Source organism: Vombatus ursinus, unplaced genomic scaffold (assembly GCF_900497805.2).
Source record: "Vombatus ursinus unplaced genomic scaffold, bare-nosed wombat genome assembly UNPS02013819.1, whole genome shotgun sequence".
In the NCBI taxonomy this organism is placed as follows: Eukaryota; Metazoa; Chordata; class Mammalia; order Diprotodontia; family Vombatidae; genus Vombatus; species Vombatus ursinus.
In genome coordinates, this window is record NW_020953597.1 from 15,833 (window position 1) to 33,179 (window position 17,347).

Sequence of the window (17,347 nt, forward strand, 5' to 3'; positions counted from 1 at the left end):
GTTATTTTTCCCTCTATTTCTACTCCTTTTTATCTACTCCAAACAAACCAACAGAATAATTGCTGAATGTCCTTTATGTACTCAGCATAATGAGAGAGCTATGAAAAATGTTAAAAGTACTGAGCTTGGAGTCCAAGATCCTAGGTACAATTCTCAACTGTTGCCATGGCCAAACAACATAGAGAGCTACACAAGTGCTACTATTAGCAATTATTGTTATTATGTCGCTAGTTATTAGCATTGTTTTCCTCTTGAAATTACTTTGCCTTACATAGTATATGTTTCATGTTTCCTTGGTGGTATACACATTGTATCTTGGAGTAGAGTCTAAGCTTCTTGAGGGCAAAGATGATTCTATTTATATTTTTGTGTCCTCAGCACCCAGCACAGTGCCTGACACATAGTCCATATTCAATAATATTTGTTGAATTGAATTAAATCCCTAAGGTCTCATAGGCTCTATGTGTATCAGTTGACCCTGTGGTATGTAATTTTTCACAAGATTTAATGTTGAAGAGACCTTAGAGTTTTGTGGGGGAGGAAACTGCCAATCAGAGAGCTAAGTAACTGGCCCAAGGCCACCCAGGTGTCACATGGTAGAGCTGAAATTTAAACCCAGGTCTGACCTAGTACTCTTTTCACTACACTATGATGACTTCATGAAGATGGTCCCTTGATCTCTATGGTCCCATTATACAGAAGTTGTTGGATCCCAGTAGTAGAAGGCAGACCTGGAAAAGTATAGAAATGAGGGTCTCCCATCATAATAATCCTTGACATTTTTATAGCACTTTCTTAAATCACCTTTCTGTTGATTATCTCTCTAGGTCTTCACAACAAGCCTTTTGAAGTACGTGAAACAAGGTTATAGATTTAGAGGTCATCTAATCCAACTCACCAATTTTACAGATAAGAAAGCTGAGGCTGAGAAATGGGGCAACTTGCCTAAAATCACACAGGTAGTGAAAGGAAGAGCCAGGAATTTGACCCAAGGACCATGACCTCAAGTACAGCGCTTTTCCCGACATAGCTCACTGCTTGTGTGTTATTCTCATTTTATTGCTAAGGAAGCCTAGGCTGAGGATGGCAGAGTTGGGAAGAGAAGGGAGGGCTTCTGATTTCCAACTCCATCTCATCTGTTGGAGCATTTGTTCAACACAATACTTCAATGCTCCAATGATGTCATTGATGTGGATATGCCCTCCTCCACATCTGCCCATTTCGTGCGATTCTTATCCATGCCCTCCTGGAAGTATTCGCCAACATGCTGGATGCCTTCCTTTCCCTATCTTGATATCACAAAAATATCAATGGCACATAGGGGTTCTCCATTGATTATCCATCCCTCCCTCTAACTGTGAGGCCAGCTCATCTCTTCTTCAATCATACATTTCTTGGAAGACATCCTTTACCCCAATTCTCTCTCATCATTCCTTGTTTGGAATGTGTTACTACCTGCTCACACCCACAATATGATCATAAGCTTCAGTTCTTTAGAAACTGTCATGTTTCATGACTCACAGCCATACATCACCTGCTTTTAGGTAATCTACTGCTTTTAGGTAGCAAGATGAGTCTTTGTTTCAAGGAGAGGTTTGTGTGTGTGTTGGGGGTGGGGGTGGAGCGCACTAAAAGACCTTCGCAATTCTTCAAAGGCAATCCAATCTGTTCTCTTCATTTTGTTCAATTCTGGGCCCAGCTCACTGTCCATTTTCAACGTTTGTCCAAGATCTGTGGGGTGTTTGTCCAATTGCTTGTCCAAATATGGTGATACGCGTTGAACACCCATGTGTTTTTCCCCATCGGGATACATAGGACAAACTCTTTTGAGCAGTTATGGTTCATTCAGACTCTGCAGTGTTCTGGGGCTTGACACAGGAAGTACAAGGTCATTCAAGGACAGGAGCATCTGGAGGACCTCCCCATAGATGAAAATGGCTGCTGCATCTTAAACTCTCTACTGAATTTCCTCCATGACAGTGATGAACATATCTTTGGCAAGGATGCATGTATCTCTTTTATGCTTCACCTGATACTAATAATCACAGAGCTGTTGAACACTTTTCTGCTGTTACATTTGTCAAGGAAACTTATGCGATATTGACACATACATGGGAGACATCTTGTCAAAGGAGAGCCGTTATGGCAGCGTTTTGGTCTATACTAAAAGCTTTTTGACAATAAACAAACAATAAACATGGTGGGATCTTCTATTACCTACATCTTTCGATCAATTTTGTTGTAGTAAAGATGTAGTCTTCTGTGGAATATCAATTGCAAAACCTTGCCTATGCTCTCCTAATTCTTTTGTCAGTGAGGTCGTCAAATTGTATTTAAACTATTAACATAAAAAATGTTACGTAGATGGGAAAGTAGGCCTATGTTTTGGCAGTCACTGATGTTCTCTTGGTCATCTGTTTCAGTAATAATAAAGTCTGAGATTCTTCACACATCTGTGCTAACTCTCCCTCCTTCAGGAACTTGAAAATCAATCCTTTCATGCTCTCAAAATTGTGTTGCCTCCAGCATGCACCTCCTTTGTATATACTCAGTCAGGTCCATTTGTTTTTCCCACCTTCCTTTTCTCCAGTGCCATTTTTATTTACTCAAGAAGCAAAACTGAGTCTGTGATGTTAGAATTCAAATGGGATTCCATTGAGATAACTGATGAAAAGAATGTTATGAAAATCTTTGCAGATTTTTTCTATATTTTGTCTATTTGTTTTCTTTATTCCAGTTTCATCCTTAAATACCCTTTTGATAACATAGCATAGTTGGGTCTCTTGCCAAACTTTCTTTAGACTGGTTTTTCCTTCCAACACTTCTGTTTTATGAGGCAATACTGCTTACAATTTTCCACAATCCTCTGTAAGAGTTTACAAATGAGTTTATATTCTAAACTGGCATTACCTTTGACTGCCATATCTCTATTTGACAAATAGATCAAGTGTTTGTTGATTGAGGAAATTTTTAGGGCCTTTTGGTTTTCTCATTGTGGCAATGGTTTATATCAGTTAAACTTCTGTTCACAAACATTATAATGGGTGTCAATGTGCTTTCCTCTGTCCATTTTCCATTTTTCAGAGTCAACAATTTGTTAAGTAGGATAGGTGGGGATCGTTTTATTGCATACCATTTCCTTCTTTCATTTCTATTGTTTCTTTTAGTTTTGCACTAATCTGATCCTTGCCCTAATAGGTTGGTGGTTTGTCATAGACTCCCACCTCAATAACAAGCCATTTCCTGTTTGTTCAACTGTAATCAATTTCATTTTTTAATGCTATTTGTGCTCACCATTTCTAGAGGCTCCTATGTCTTTTCTCAAAGTTTTAATGATATAAAGGAATAAGGCTTTTATGTAGTGTACAGATCTTTGGCCTCTCACATTCCTTTCTCATCGTAAACCATATTTTCCAACATATTTTCACTATGCCAACCTTTGCATTAAAGTCACTGAGTACCATGGTATATATTGATTTAATTTGGATGGTTTTATTGAATTTTTCATTGGATTTCACTACCTCTTCATCTTCTGCAACAGATGTTGGAGCAGAAGATGAAATTATTTTCATGTCAGTCCTTTTGTAAAAGTTCATCATGAGCACCATGGTATGAGATGGTCCAAATGCCCCATGAAATGATGTTGCTGCTTGTTACCTGTGGATGCAGGCTAAAACCAATTCTCTCCATCTGTTCACCTCTCCAAGGAGAAGCTATAAGCCATCCTTCCCCTGAACTGCCATTTTTTCTTCGTTTCATTTATAGCAAGAATTTTGCTCACACTTAGAGCACCAAAAGCTAAATTAATGCTGTCTAAGAGCTTGGTAATCCTTAGCACCCTCTGCCTCCTTTTCTGTCACTTTGCTACCGTCAGTCCAGAAGGAGATGGGAACCACACAGGACCAAGGACCATTTTACAGTCTTCTTTCTTTCATGGGTTACCATGACCAGAGAATCCATCATTCAACAGCAGTCAGTATGCTAGTGATGACCTAGCTTCTCTATACTTCACTAGGATGGGCCTCAGAAAACAGACACAGTCTGTCTGCACCATATTTGAAGTCTTTCCAGCCTGGTAAAATCTGCCAGAGCTTGCTTTCCTCTGGTGTAGCCTCTGACAGCCCAGGGCCACCTCTATAATACGAGAAGACATCAGAGGAGGACTTTGTGAGTAGGGTGACACAATGTTCCATCAGGGCTGCTCATGAAAATGGGGTATAGGCTTATTAGCTAATGCCTGGGAAGTGAAGGCTTTGACACGACAGATGTATTAGGACATGCCCTACAGCATCCTCACAATTAGTAATTCACCCAGGGCTCAGACTAAGTGATGATTCACTGCCTCTGATCTCTCTCCTTTTTGTACAGTACTTTCTTCCTTTCTTTGTGTAGCTAACTCTATTGCTTTCTGAACCCCTGTGCACCCTGAGTCTCAAAACTTTCTCCTCTCTCTCTCTCTCATGCACACACACACACACACACGATTATAGAGAGCTCCCCTAAAAAGGCAGAGGTTGAGGGATAGAGAAGGAGACCCAATTTGAGGGGAGAACTGGAATAAGAGGAAAGACGTAGGGAAGTAAAGCAGGAACAAAGATGGAGGAGACAGATGTGTAGGAAAAGAATACACAAAACCCTCCCATTCTCTTCCTATCTCCTCCCAGTGTTCTATCCCCATATGAAGAGAGGACTTAGAAGTTGACCTTCCAGATGGTAGGAAAGTTTTCTTCTGACCTAGAATCAGGGAATATTAGAGCTGAAATGGGCCTTGAGGGTCATCTAGACCAACCTCATCATTTGAAAGATGAAGCAGCTGAAGCCCAGAGAAGGGAAGAGACATGTCTACAGTTCCAGAGGCAATGAGTGGCAGGGCCAGGATGAAAACCTAGATCTCCTGACTCTAGATCCAAGGCTCTTTGCCATTTATAATGGAGAAAAGAGAAACAGAGAAGGCACACAGATTTCTCTATTACGCTGTCAAAATAGCAATAAAAATTAAATGCAATGAAACTTCCCAGCCACACTTTAGTGTCCCATTGATTTCAACTAAAGTCGATCATCAATCATCATAATTGAATACTCTGGGTAGAGACCTAGGAAAGAGCTGGATTGACTATTTTGTCAGCAGAGTTGTGCTGGTCAATTTTCCATTGGCCTTCCTCTTTAGGAAACAGTCTTTATTTGGAAGTTTTAATGTGTCAAATGTCACATTTAGAAAAAAAAAAAACAACTAACCATTATTTATTGACCAACTCAAGTTCAGTTCCAAACCTTTTCTAATGAACTTCCCCACACAATTTCTGCCCTCATTTGACTCATGTTTTTACTTTTGTGCAGTTTTTTTTCACACTGTTGACCATACCCTCTTCCTGGATATTCCCTTCTCCCTTGAATTCTCATGACACTTCTGTCTCCTGAGTTGCCTGAACACTTCTTAGCCTCCTGTGCTGGGTTACCATTGATAGTCTGTCTCTTAACCTTAGATATTACCCAAGGCTCTATCCTGGGACCTCTTTCCTCTCTCCCTCTATCTTCTTTTAGTGAACTCATAAGCTCTCATGGATTTAGTTATCATCTTTATGCAGATGACTTCAGGATCTCATGGCCAAATGCCTGCTTGACATCATCTGACTGTCCCAATTGGCCCCCCATTCTAAGCATGTCTAAAACAAAACTGATCACACTCCCACAAAAACAGAATCCTTTCCCAGTCCAAACTGCCCTATTTCTATTGAGAAATGTCATCCTTCTACCTATTCAGATTCATAAGCGCAGAATCATCCTCAACTCTCCCCTCCCCTACTTCTACCTCCCAGTGCTGAGGCATTTTTTTCTAGTTTCTGGTTTGGAGATGCTGATCTAGGTAGTAAAGAATGAAATAGTGGAAGGATAGATGGCAAGATGGTGAGGGCATTTGGCTGGCTGACTCTGTTTGGTATTTAAAGTCCTTCACAATATGTGTCTAACCTATATTTCTAGGATCGATCACATATCAGACCACCCTCCTTATACGTTTCATCTTCTAGCCAAACTGGTGGATTTGTTGCTCTCTTTACGCGATACTTCATCTCTCCCCTCCATCTTTGCCTTACCTCTTGCCTTCTAGAATCCATTATTTCCTTAAAAGCACAGCCCCGGGGTCTCCTTCTATAGTAAACCTTCAGGATTTCTCCAGGTTCTCATGCTTTCCACATTATTGCCCTTGTAATCCTGTATTTCGTTGCCCCTGTATACATTGTAGACAAACTTATTTTCATAGTTCTTCCCTCCCAGTACAATGTAAAGGGCTGGGACTATTCCATTTTTATCTCCATGTCCCTATGACCAACAGTGAGGGGCCCAGGGCCATGCTTTGGTGGATACCAAGAAGTACAAAACACGTTCGGTGCCCTTGATAGACCATACATTCGAGTCGAATGAACTCCTTCGGGGTGACCCCTTTTGCCTCTCTGAGTACTCTATCCACTCTCGGCAGAGGGTGAAATCAGGGACCCACCAGACCCTACTCCTAATTCTTTGGTCTCTTTCAAGAGTAATATAGTAGAGGAATTACAAAACCAAGTATGATGAAATCTGGATTCTCTCCCTACATCTCCTACTAATTAGTGTAACCTTGGGCAAGTTAAGTTATACTTCCTCTCTCTTGGCCTCAGTTTCTATAAAATGAAGTAATTGGACTAGATGACCTCTCAGGTCACTTCCATCTCTAGCACACCATGATTCTCTAAATTCCAAATAATATAGATGGCTTTCACAATGGTCAACAGAAAAATCACTCGAATGAGCACAAGTACTTAATTAAGACAGATTTTGCTAACAGAATAACATGGTATCCACTAGAAGCTTTCAGATTTACTTTCATTCTAAAGGTTGATTTTGTGAACTTCATACAATTTTAATGACATGCTGAATGAACAATTAGAGAAGTATGAATTGTAGCCATGGAGCAATTTCAAATCTTTATGACAAAACACTCCATTTTGATGAAAATGTTTCTAATGAGTTTGTTAATTTTGGTTTTGCTTCATTTCTCTCTAGAATAGTGAGGACAGAATAAAATGCTTTCCAAGTGCTGGAACAATGGAAAATTGTGAGGCTTTATTGTGCCCAAATAATGTGTTGTAGATCTTTTTCCTAAGAAAGTCTTTCCCCTTTCTTCATGGCAGAGATACCCTAGAGCAATTTCCAAATCAGGTTCCTTTTAGTTTGAGGCATGGTGGGGATTCATGGAAAGAACGTTGGAATTGGAATTGGAATGTTGTGTTGAAATCTTGACTCCGACACTTTCCACCTGTGACCTCAGAAACTCATTTTAGCTCAGTTTCCTTATCATCTGTAAAATAATAATTGCATTAGGGTTCTTATAGTGTACAAAGAAATGCTTTGTAAACCTTCAGGGACAGTATAAATTTTGTAATTATTAGTTGTTTTTTTAAGTCTTAGGTGTGGACATTAAATAGAACAAGATTTAAAGAAACATAAGTAGGTGGAAGCATATTATAAATTGTGACTTGCACATATGAAATGGCATAAAACCCATTATCGATAGACTATAATCCCTTCGAGAACAGGGGTGGCTTTTGGTTTTTTTCTTTGCAGTCCCAGGATCTTGCATAGTGCCTGGCATTTTTTTGTTGTTGTTGTTTTAAGGGACAATGTAGTGGTCCAGACCTGTGATTTAATTGGTTAGAATGCCCATTGAGGAAATTCCTTCCACAAAGGTGGATCAGCAAATGTTCTCCAATTTGTACAGTTTTAAGAGTTGCCTGGAGGGGATTGTGGGTTAAAATGGCTTGCCAGGATCATTTGGCCAGTATATAAATAATAAAATAATCCAAGGAACATTATATATATTTAGAACATTATCCTATTAACCATGTGATCAGTTTTGAAAGTCAGCAAGCATTTCCAGAGGCCAGTTAGATGGCACAGTGCATAGAGCTCAAGGCCTGGAGTCAGGAAAACCCGAGTTCAAATGTGACTGCAGTCACTTCCTAGCTGTGTGGCCCTGGGTGAGTCACTTCACCCTGTTTGCCTCAGTTTCCTCATCTGTAAAATGAGTTGGAGAAGGAAATGGCAAACCACTCCAGCAGCTCTGCCAAGAAAACCCCCAATGGGGCCATGAAGCATTGAACATGATCGAAAGAACGTGACAACAAGAAACACAAGCATTTCTGTCATTCTCTAATAGAAAGGTGCGATAGGAAAGGCTTTGATGTTAACAGGTTCATTTGTAAGGCTAGCTCCATGAGAGGGGGGTACTCTTCAGGGACACGATGCCTTCAATTATTGCATGTGCCCCCTAAATGAATGGTGCTGCCTGCTTGGATTTGACTCCAATAACATCCTGCCTTCACCACCTGAAATCTCATTGTCACTGAGCTGGGTTCGGTTTTGATCCTCGGCACGTGCTCAACACCCTCTTTCCAGCTTCCTTTTGTATTCTTCTCCTGTTAGATTGTAAGCTCCCTGAGGACAGGGATTGTCTTTCCTATTTGTATATCCAGCGCCTAACACAGTACCTGGAACACAGTAGATACTTAAGTGTTTATTGACTGACCAACTGATGGTGTCCTAAGTGTGGTTACATCAGTCCAAGGTTAAACTCCCAGGGGAGAAAGCAGAAATCGAATTCAACTCAGCAAGCTTTTATTAAACGTCTGCCTGTGGGGCCAGGGGCTACAGGATGTAGAAAATTAAACAAAGGCACAGTTTCCACCTTTGTAGAATGTGCAGTCCCCAGAGGAATTGGCATTCTCTTGTCCTTCCTCTATGACACGCTCAGTCTGTCCTCACAGGTTTACCTCCACCTTGAGCAGGCCACAGCCCCCTTCAGCACTTAGCTCAGGTCTTCCTAATGGCTCCAGTTCCTTTCCACTCCTCGGCACTTTACTATGTATAGAAATGAGATGATCTTTATGGGAAGGGGTTTGCAAACCTTAAAGCTTGATGTAGCAGGACATCGGATATCAGTGTCTACTGGTGGCCATAAATTACCCAGTGTCTCTATATGCAAGTCCTTAGCAGCTGACAGTGTCTGAAAGGGTGGTTTCTCCCCTCACCGTAAAGGAGATCTCAGGAGAGGAGGGAACTGAGCAAATGCCCTGAGGGGAGGAGATGAGGAGCCCCAGCAGTACGTCATTGGGTAGCTTTAGCCACTGCCAGAGTGACAGCAGAGAAGCTGCCACGATGGGGGGGGAGGTGTGTGTGTGGTGGTGGCAGGGACACCATCTGCCCAACCCAGCCTCTTCACCCAAGTGGTTTCACCCACGACACAAGGACAAGAATATTGCGACTCCTGCATGATACTGGGACCACGTGATTGGGGCTGAGTGTGAGCCACTCAGTCAGTCAACAAGCAATTATTAAATGCTTACTAGATACCAAGCACTGTGCTAAGTACATGGGATACAGAATAAAGGCATAAACAGTCCCTACCTTCTAAGAGGGGAGAGAACATGCTAGCTGTGTACCCTGGGCAAGTTACTGTCTACCTCAGTTTCCTTGTCTGTAAAATGGGAATAATAATAGCACTTATCTCCCAGTGGTAATATTTTAAAGTGTTCTGCAAACCTTAAAGGGCCACGTAAATACTAGCTATTGTAATTTTGTCCTGTAAAACTATTACTTCATTTAGGAATGTCCCAAAGGCAAAATGTGTCTTTCCCCCTCCCTAGACACTCTGGACGTCCAGTTAGAAGCTTCCCCGGCTCCCCTTCCAATCCGGAGTTCCAGTCCAGGGCTGAGCAGGCAGCAGGCAGACCAGTTCAGCACCTTCCCATCCTGCCTCTGAAGACTCCACTAAAAATGGTCTCCAAGGCGCAGCTAGATGGCGTAGTGGATAGAGCACCGGACCTGGATTCAGGGAGACCTGAGTTCAGATCTGAATAGACACTTGACACTTACTAGCTGCATGACCCTGGGCAAGTCACTTCACCCCACTGCCTCGCCCCTCCAAGAAATGGCCTCCAGGTTCAAGTTAGGAGACACCTCCATGTTGTTCATTGACGTTGGATTGCTCTTATGAAAGACTCTCCTGTTTGGACCATTTCTACTAGATCTAAAAAGAAAAAAATCCTTCCTTCCAACTATCTTCTCCATTCTCCCAGCTCCTAACTCAGAAAGAGATGATGGAGCAAAACGTATGTTCTGCTTTCGCCCGGGTATTGCTTATCTCTTTTCCAACCAGGATCACAGGTTCAGATCTAGAAAAGATCTTACAGGTTAACGGCTCTAAAGACCTGACTTTTACAGATGAGGAAATTGAGGTTTAGAAAGCTTAAATGGCTTATTTGAGGTCATACAGCTAATATGTGAGGCAGGATGTGAACAAACATCTGCTTGATTCCAAGTCCAGAACTTTACCTTCTAAGTAAAGCGTGGAGCTTTGTTGTTCAGTCATTTCAGTCACATCTGACTCTTTGTGAGCCCATTTGGGGTTTTCTTGGCAAAGATACTGGAGTGGTTTGCCATTTCCTCCTCCAGTTCATTTTACAGATGAGGAAACTGAGGCAAACAGTGACTTGCCCAGGGTCACACAGCTACTAATTGTCTGAGGCCAGATTTGAACTCGGGAAGAGGAATCTTCCTGACTCTAGGCTCAGCACTTTATCCGCTGCACCTTGCCACCTCTCGCCCCCTACTCCCATCCACCATTATCTTGGAGCATCTATGTTCTATTTAATGCAGCCCATCCTGGGTGCTCTATCACTAACACATCATTGGTTCTTTCGCAACATGGCTAATATGGAAATGTGTTTTGCATGACTTCACATGTAAAATCTATAGCAAGTTGTTTGCCTTCTCAAGGAAGGGAGAGGAGAGAGGAGGGAGAAATCTGAACTCAAAATTTTAAAAAATAAATGTTAAAAAATTTTTTACATGTAATTGAAAAAAAAATATTTTTTAAAAAACCATTGGTGTTCCCCAATGCCTTTTCTTGGAAGATGTCAGATATGTGGACACTTGTCCCATTGTTCAAGGCCCCCTATTTTGGTAAGAATGGATCTCGTGAAGAGAAAATATTATAACAAACTCTCGTGGCATTCACCGTTGGTATTTCAGTTACTGAACGAATCCACCCACAGAGACAGTGAACTTTGAATTAACTGCTTTAAAGAGCACGGTGAAGTAAATCTTGATAAAAATCAAAGGCTGAAGAAATCTTGTTTGACAGAAGGCACGAACAGAAATGCTCGAAGTGCATACGGCTCGGGGAGAAACACTCCTTCCCTGACAGACTAAATGAATAATAACAGTTCAAGCATCTTGAAATGCTGTACAGTCAAAAGGCAGAGACATTTTTTTTAAACACAGCCTTTTAGTACCCTGGGAGAGCTCGAGCCCAGCCCTGATGTTGGGCCTCTCAAATGTCTGAACTAGTTCTTGTGTCCAGCCTCCTGCTTCCGGTGGTGGGTGGAGAGAGGTTCCGGCGTTATTCACAAGAGGCAGGGAAAGCAGAGAGACCCCGAAGCACGGGAAAATGAAAATCCATGAGTTCACCTTGAGGTGCTTACTCTTAAACTTGGAAGAGACTCTGCTGGCTTCCCAGTGTTGCAAGGGGCTGTGATTTCATGGGGAGAGGGGCTCCCTCTCCACAGCAGAGACCATGGTTTCACAAGCCCTCCATCGGCTTTGAGGGTGAGTCAGGCAGCTAACGTCACAAGTCTGCCACTGAGAATGGCTGACATTAACTAGAAACTGATAGGCTTGCAGAGGGCTTTACATACACTGTCCTATTAGATCCTCACAACTAGACTGGGAGAGGTGCTATAGATATTATCCCCATTTCGCAGATGTGAAAATGGAGGCCCCAAATGATTCCTGGTCCTGCAATACAGGGGGAGAGTGTTGGATTTAGAGGCAGAGGACCTGAGTTGGAATCCTGACTCTGCCTCTTCCCACGTGTGTGACCCTGGCTGAGTCCCTGAACTATCTTGGGCCTCAGTTTCCTCACTTGCAAAATGAGGATGAGCTAGAGGATTTCCAAGACACCTTTCTACACCTGTTGTCGTCCTTCCTTCTCGAAGAGGACCGTGGCATCAGAAAGGTGATGTCTTGACCTGCAAGTGAATTGGATTTAAGGGAGGGAACACAAAGTCTCCAGCCTCACTTTCTCCTCTGGAGCCATTGGGGTCCAGTGGCAAGATATAGATCAAGATGACTGCAGATGGCCATGAATGTAGTGGGAGACCTTGGGCTTTTTAAGCTAAAGTCCTTCCCAGGTCTCTGTTTGTCTGAGGCAACACCCATTCAGTGATTAAGGCTAGGTAAGGGGAAAAAATAAAAGTGACAGATGTGGGATCTGAACTCTTCTTCTCCCGGCTCCAGGCCCTAACATTTTCCCCACCATGTAGCATTTAATTAGGCTGGTCCTTTGAGAACAGAAATATAGTCCATTCTCGGGCTCATATTCAAGTCTCTTCCAGTTTGGTAGGACCTGACACTGGGGCAGTGAGGTGGTGCAGGGCCTGCAGTCAGAAATCTCATCTTCCTGAGTTCAAATCTGGCCTCAGACACTTCTTAGCTGTGTGTGACCCCATGCAAGTCACAGAACCTTGTTTGCCTCAGTTTCCTCATCTGTAAAATGAGCTGGAGAAGGAAATGGCAAACTGCTCTCCAGTACTTTTGCCAAGAAAATAAAAATACAAGCCATAGTTTATATTCTGCTGGCATGGATTCAAGAACTCCTGGTCAATTAAACACCATAAAGAAGCATTAGGAAGACTTTGAGGGAGGCTGCCTTGCTTTATGATCATTAAATAAATGGTATCTTGATTTGTAGAGGGCCACAAAGCTAAGAAAATTATACAAGCGAAATGTTGCATTGCCCTTCTAGGACCAACACGTGCAAGTTCATGCATGTGACAGGTTTTGAATACTAGGGGAAAAAACATTAGAGGCAAAAATCTCTCCACAGTGGTCCAGAAAAGGTCTCTGAGCAAGGCCTGCCTTCACTTTCTCTGCATCCACAGGGCTTAGCACAGTGCCTGGCACACAGGAAACAATGCTTATTGACTGACTTGATTGGGAACCATGAATTTAGTTATGAACTGACTTTCAGAAGAAGACATGGCTCCTAGGAAGCAATAAGAATGTTTTGTTTTGTTTCTTAAATTTAATATGTTTCCTTATTGGAAAAATGGAAGCATGGTGCTAGAGATCTAAATCTATAGTTTTTTATGGAAGAATAAACCTCTCACTCAAGAAAATCCCAATCAACATTATCTTAATATAGACAGTGACTCAAGAAGCAGCTGGTGGTGCCATAGTGCGCAGACAGCCAGGCCTGGAGTCGGGAAGACTCATTTTCCTGAGTTCTAATCTGGCCTCAGACTCCTACTGGCTGTGTGACCCTGGGCAAGTCACTTCACCCTGTGTGCCTCAGTTTCCTCATCTGTAAAAATGAACTGGAGGAGGAAACGGCAAACCACTCCAGTGTCTTTGCCAAAAAAAAACCCCAATGGAGTCAGGAAGAACCAGACATGACTGAAGAACACTTTACAAATCATCCTTCCCTATCTTCTGCGTCCTTTATAAATTCACCCCTCAGTGTTCTAGTCCTTCCTTCTTGTGACATCATGAAAATACCAATGAAGCTTGTGAGCTGCCCACTGGCTAGTCCTTCTTCTTCCTCCATGACCAACCCTTCATTTTTTTTTTGGTTGTATGTTTGTCGACAATATCCTTTCCGTTTCTATATTAATTTCCCATTTAGCATGGATTACAACCAGCTCACACCCGCCATGTGCTTCTTTTCCACTGTCCTTTGGATGATCAACTTCTCTGGAGACTCGAGTTCCAAAGAATCATTGATCAATGACAAACATAAGCAATGCACAGCTGGCCGATGGCGCCCAAGATGCTTTGTAGCAAAGTATGACGCCCAGTCTTTCCAATATCACCTCTGAACTTCTCTAACTTAATAATCCTTTATTCAATATAACCAAAACGTGCTAACTGCATAATTATGTTTCAAGATGCAAGAGTTGTTGCCCTTATTAAGATATTGAGTCGCATCTGGTAAGCAAGGAGAAATTCTGACAGAAGGCTGCAAGAGATGGGAGGAAGGGAAGACCAGTTTCAGCTTGGGGTATAAGAGATGGGTATTGCCTTCTGGAAAGCAGTCATGTTGCAAAGAAAGAAGACTTTCAATTGTCAAAGATGCACAGAGTGCTCATGATGGGGATGGCTGGAGTTGGAGCCACGATGGAGCCATCTGGGACTGCCTGGGCACAAGGTCAGCATATGGCAGTCTTCTTAACTCTATGGCTCACCTTCCACTTAATCAGGCTGCCCCTTAGGAGACACAATTATATGGATAAATTTAGCACTTGATGAACCCTGCTCTGCACTTATTCTCATCTCCAACTCTTCACCCACCCTTGGTCATTCCAGACTCCTCTCTCACCTAACATGGCACTTAGAGGCCCTACCTCACTTAGTAGTATCTTTCCTACCCCATCTAACTCACAAGGTATTGTTTGTAACATACCGGAGTCTGCTTAACCCCATAATGTATCTCCCTGTTGCCCACTGGATCATTTGTAATTCAGTAGGCTATTTTTCTCTTTGTTAAAATTACATGAAGAAATATGTGGAACATATTTTGATTGAAAACACTCAGTGATACATGGAGCCAGTAATGAATTTTCATTATAAAGAGAACACGTACACATGACCACATGCCCTTTATGACTACTTCTGAAAATGCATTTTCTGCATTATTAAGTTGGTTATTTGGTTTGCACTTCTGAAAAAAAAAAACACCTACTTTTAAGATGATGAAAATTCACCCAACTTAATGTCTTCACTTCCTTTTAAGATGCAGCTTCAGTCCTTCCTCTTACATGAAGCCTTTCCTGATCCCACTAACTACTTTGTAAATGTCTATTGATTTTACATTTATGCTACATATTTTATATGTACTTGTCTTCTTCATTAGAATGTAAATTCAATGAGAAGAGGGGTCTTTTCATTTTTTGTACATGTATCCTTAGCACGGTGCCTGATACGTGGCAGGTGATAAACTGCAGTCTACCTCAGGGGTCCTAGTGCAGCCTTCCTTCAGTCAGTACACATTTCTCCATGGAGAAAGGAAGCTCATTCCCACAAGAAGGAAGACATTTTTAGCACTGGTTATGCTACAGGTTTGGACAATCAAACGTAGACCTAACATAGTAATTGAGTAAGTGACGACTTCATTGCTCTTTTCTCTTCCCATCCCCATATCTTAAGTTGTCCCCTGGGAATAAATGAGGTGCTAAGGGACGTGGCATTAAAATAAGTGGTCTCTTAGTGGCAAGGAGAGACAGTTTCTCTCAAGTGCCTAATTTACTATCAGAGCTACTTAGACATTGGGGAAATTCCACATCACTAAGCTATGAGTAAGCTTCAGAGCTTCCATTTCATGGATTGCTGGTAATATGGACTATGAAAAGAGGAACTCTAGTTTTCAAGGAAAGGTTATATGCGAAGAGCGTGGGATGCTAAATACATCTAATTCTGCATTTGACAAATGTTAGCTACATCAGACAAGGCTAAGAGGACATTAGTTTTACAATTAACACAAGCCTTGCATGTCTGTCCATTTGACTGAGCTCGGGTCACCATACTGTTTATTATTGTCAGTATTAACCTAGAGGAGAGTTCTTTGAGGAAGAGGCAAAAAAAAAAAAAATGTACTCATGAACAAGTTCTTTGAATTTATAGTTGCCGTGAACTCATGGCCTCTACTTGCTTAAGGAAATATAAGTCCTTGGTATAATAGATCCCTTTAATCCAGAAATTTCAGTTTAACACAGATTTTAAGGGGAAAAAACATACAGAATACAAATTACACATATTTCTCAGCCAAAATAACATTGCCTAAACAATTTCATGTCAGATGAAAACATTTTTTTAATCAAAAATAAAGTGGTACTTCCTAGTTGTTAAAGCTAAAAAGCATTAACTGCAAAGTTAGACCATCCAGAACAAACCTTTGCCTATGATTGGTACCCATAAAGCAATTAAAAGTAAATATGTAAACATTTAACTTCGGCAATGCCTTTGAAATGTAAGTGTAAAAAGACATCGCCATCTACATTACAGTTTAAGACTAATGGAACATTTAAGACGTACCAGGAAATTAAACTGTCATCGGTTAAAGTTTAATTAGTGTTTTAATATTTCACTCTTAAAATACAATTTGTGTTTTGCTAAATTCCTTCCATATCAAAAAAAAATTCTTGGAGCGATGGCATTTGTCTGCCAGTTCAGAGTAAAGGATTCTATCTCCACTACCTCTCCTCTCCTCACCCCGCATTACAGGTGATTGCTTTTTAAAATGGCATTTCACATAAATTGTACCACACTGCCCTATAATTCCATTTGGGGCTGAACTAATTAACTTCTCAGCAGGTGGCTGAGGTGCTTGAATCCATGCCTAAAGAAATACTTGACTGCTTATACAATACAAACATGTCTAACTGACCTTACGTGGGTTGTCTCTAAATCATCACAATTTCCATTTTTAATAGTATCAGGTAAAATACATTTAATAGAACCCTAAAGGGCAAAGATAAGGCATTTATAAATGGATTTAACTTTTCCATATACATTTGAATCCACTTAAAAAGGTGCTCTCATAGGTCAGGGGGTACCTGAGAAAGTTAAAATGGATTTTGCAAAACTTGCCAGAGAATTGGTATGTCTGCTATTTCCTGAAAAGCTGTTTACCTTAGGAGGTGTAAATTATATGCCAACCAAACGCCTTCTAGATTTACATCTCTGTCCCCTTTCTGTGATTCTATTATTTTTGTATTCAAACACACTGTGACTGTCATTGTTTAAAAATACATTAATGCTATTAGAGGAAATTCACATAGCAGGGCATAAAATGTAAATCTGCTACCAGAGTCATCTTCTGAGCATCAGAATAGCATCACAGAATTGCCACACATCTATTAGCTCCATCGAGTTTCACCAATTAGACCGTCATTACCAAGATTGGGCTGAATTTTCTAGTCAAAAAAGGCTGTGTTTCAAGTTTATCGTCTGTCTACACGAAGAAGAAACAATTTAAAGGGGCACATAAGGATGCGAAAGGACAGCCCATTCATTAAAGCTGAACCAGCATTTTTTTTACAACTCAGCATACATTACTCTATATCATAAACTGCCACCCTTTATTGGAAATGAGATAAAACGAACAGGTCTTTGATGAACTTCATCATGGGTTTAACTCAGTACTTTCCAACAATTTCTTCAAGGGATAATAGAGGCCTGGAAGGTTTTTGTAATGACAAGGACATCTTCCATAGGGTGTGTATGTGAGAGGCAAAGAGGAGACAGAAATCCTAGTCCA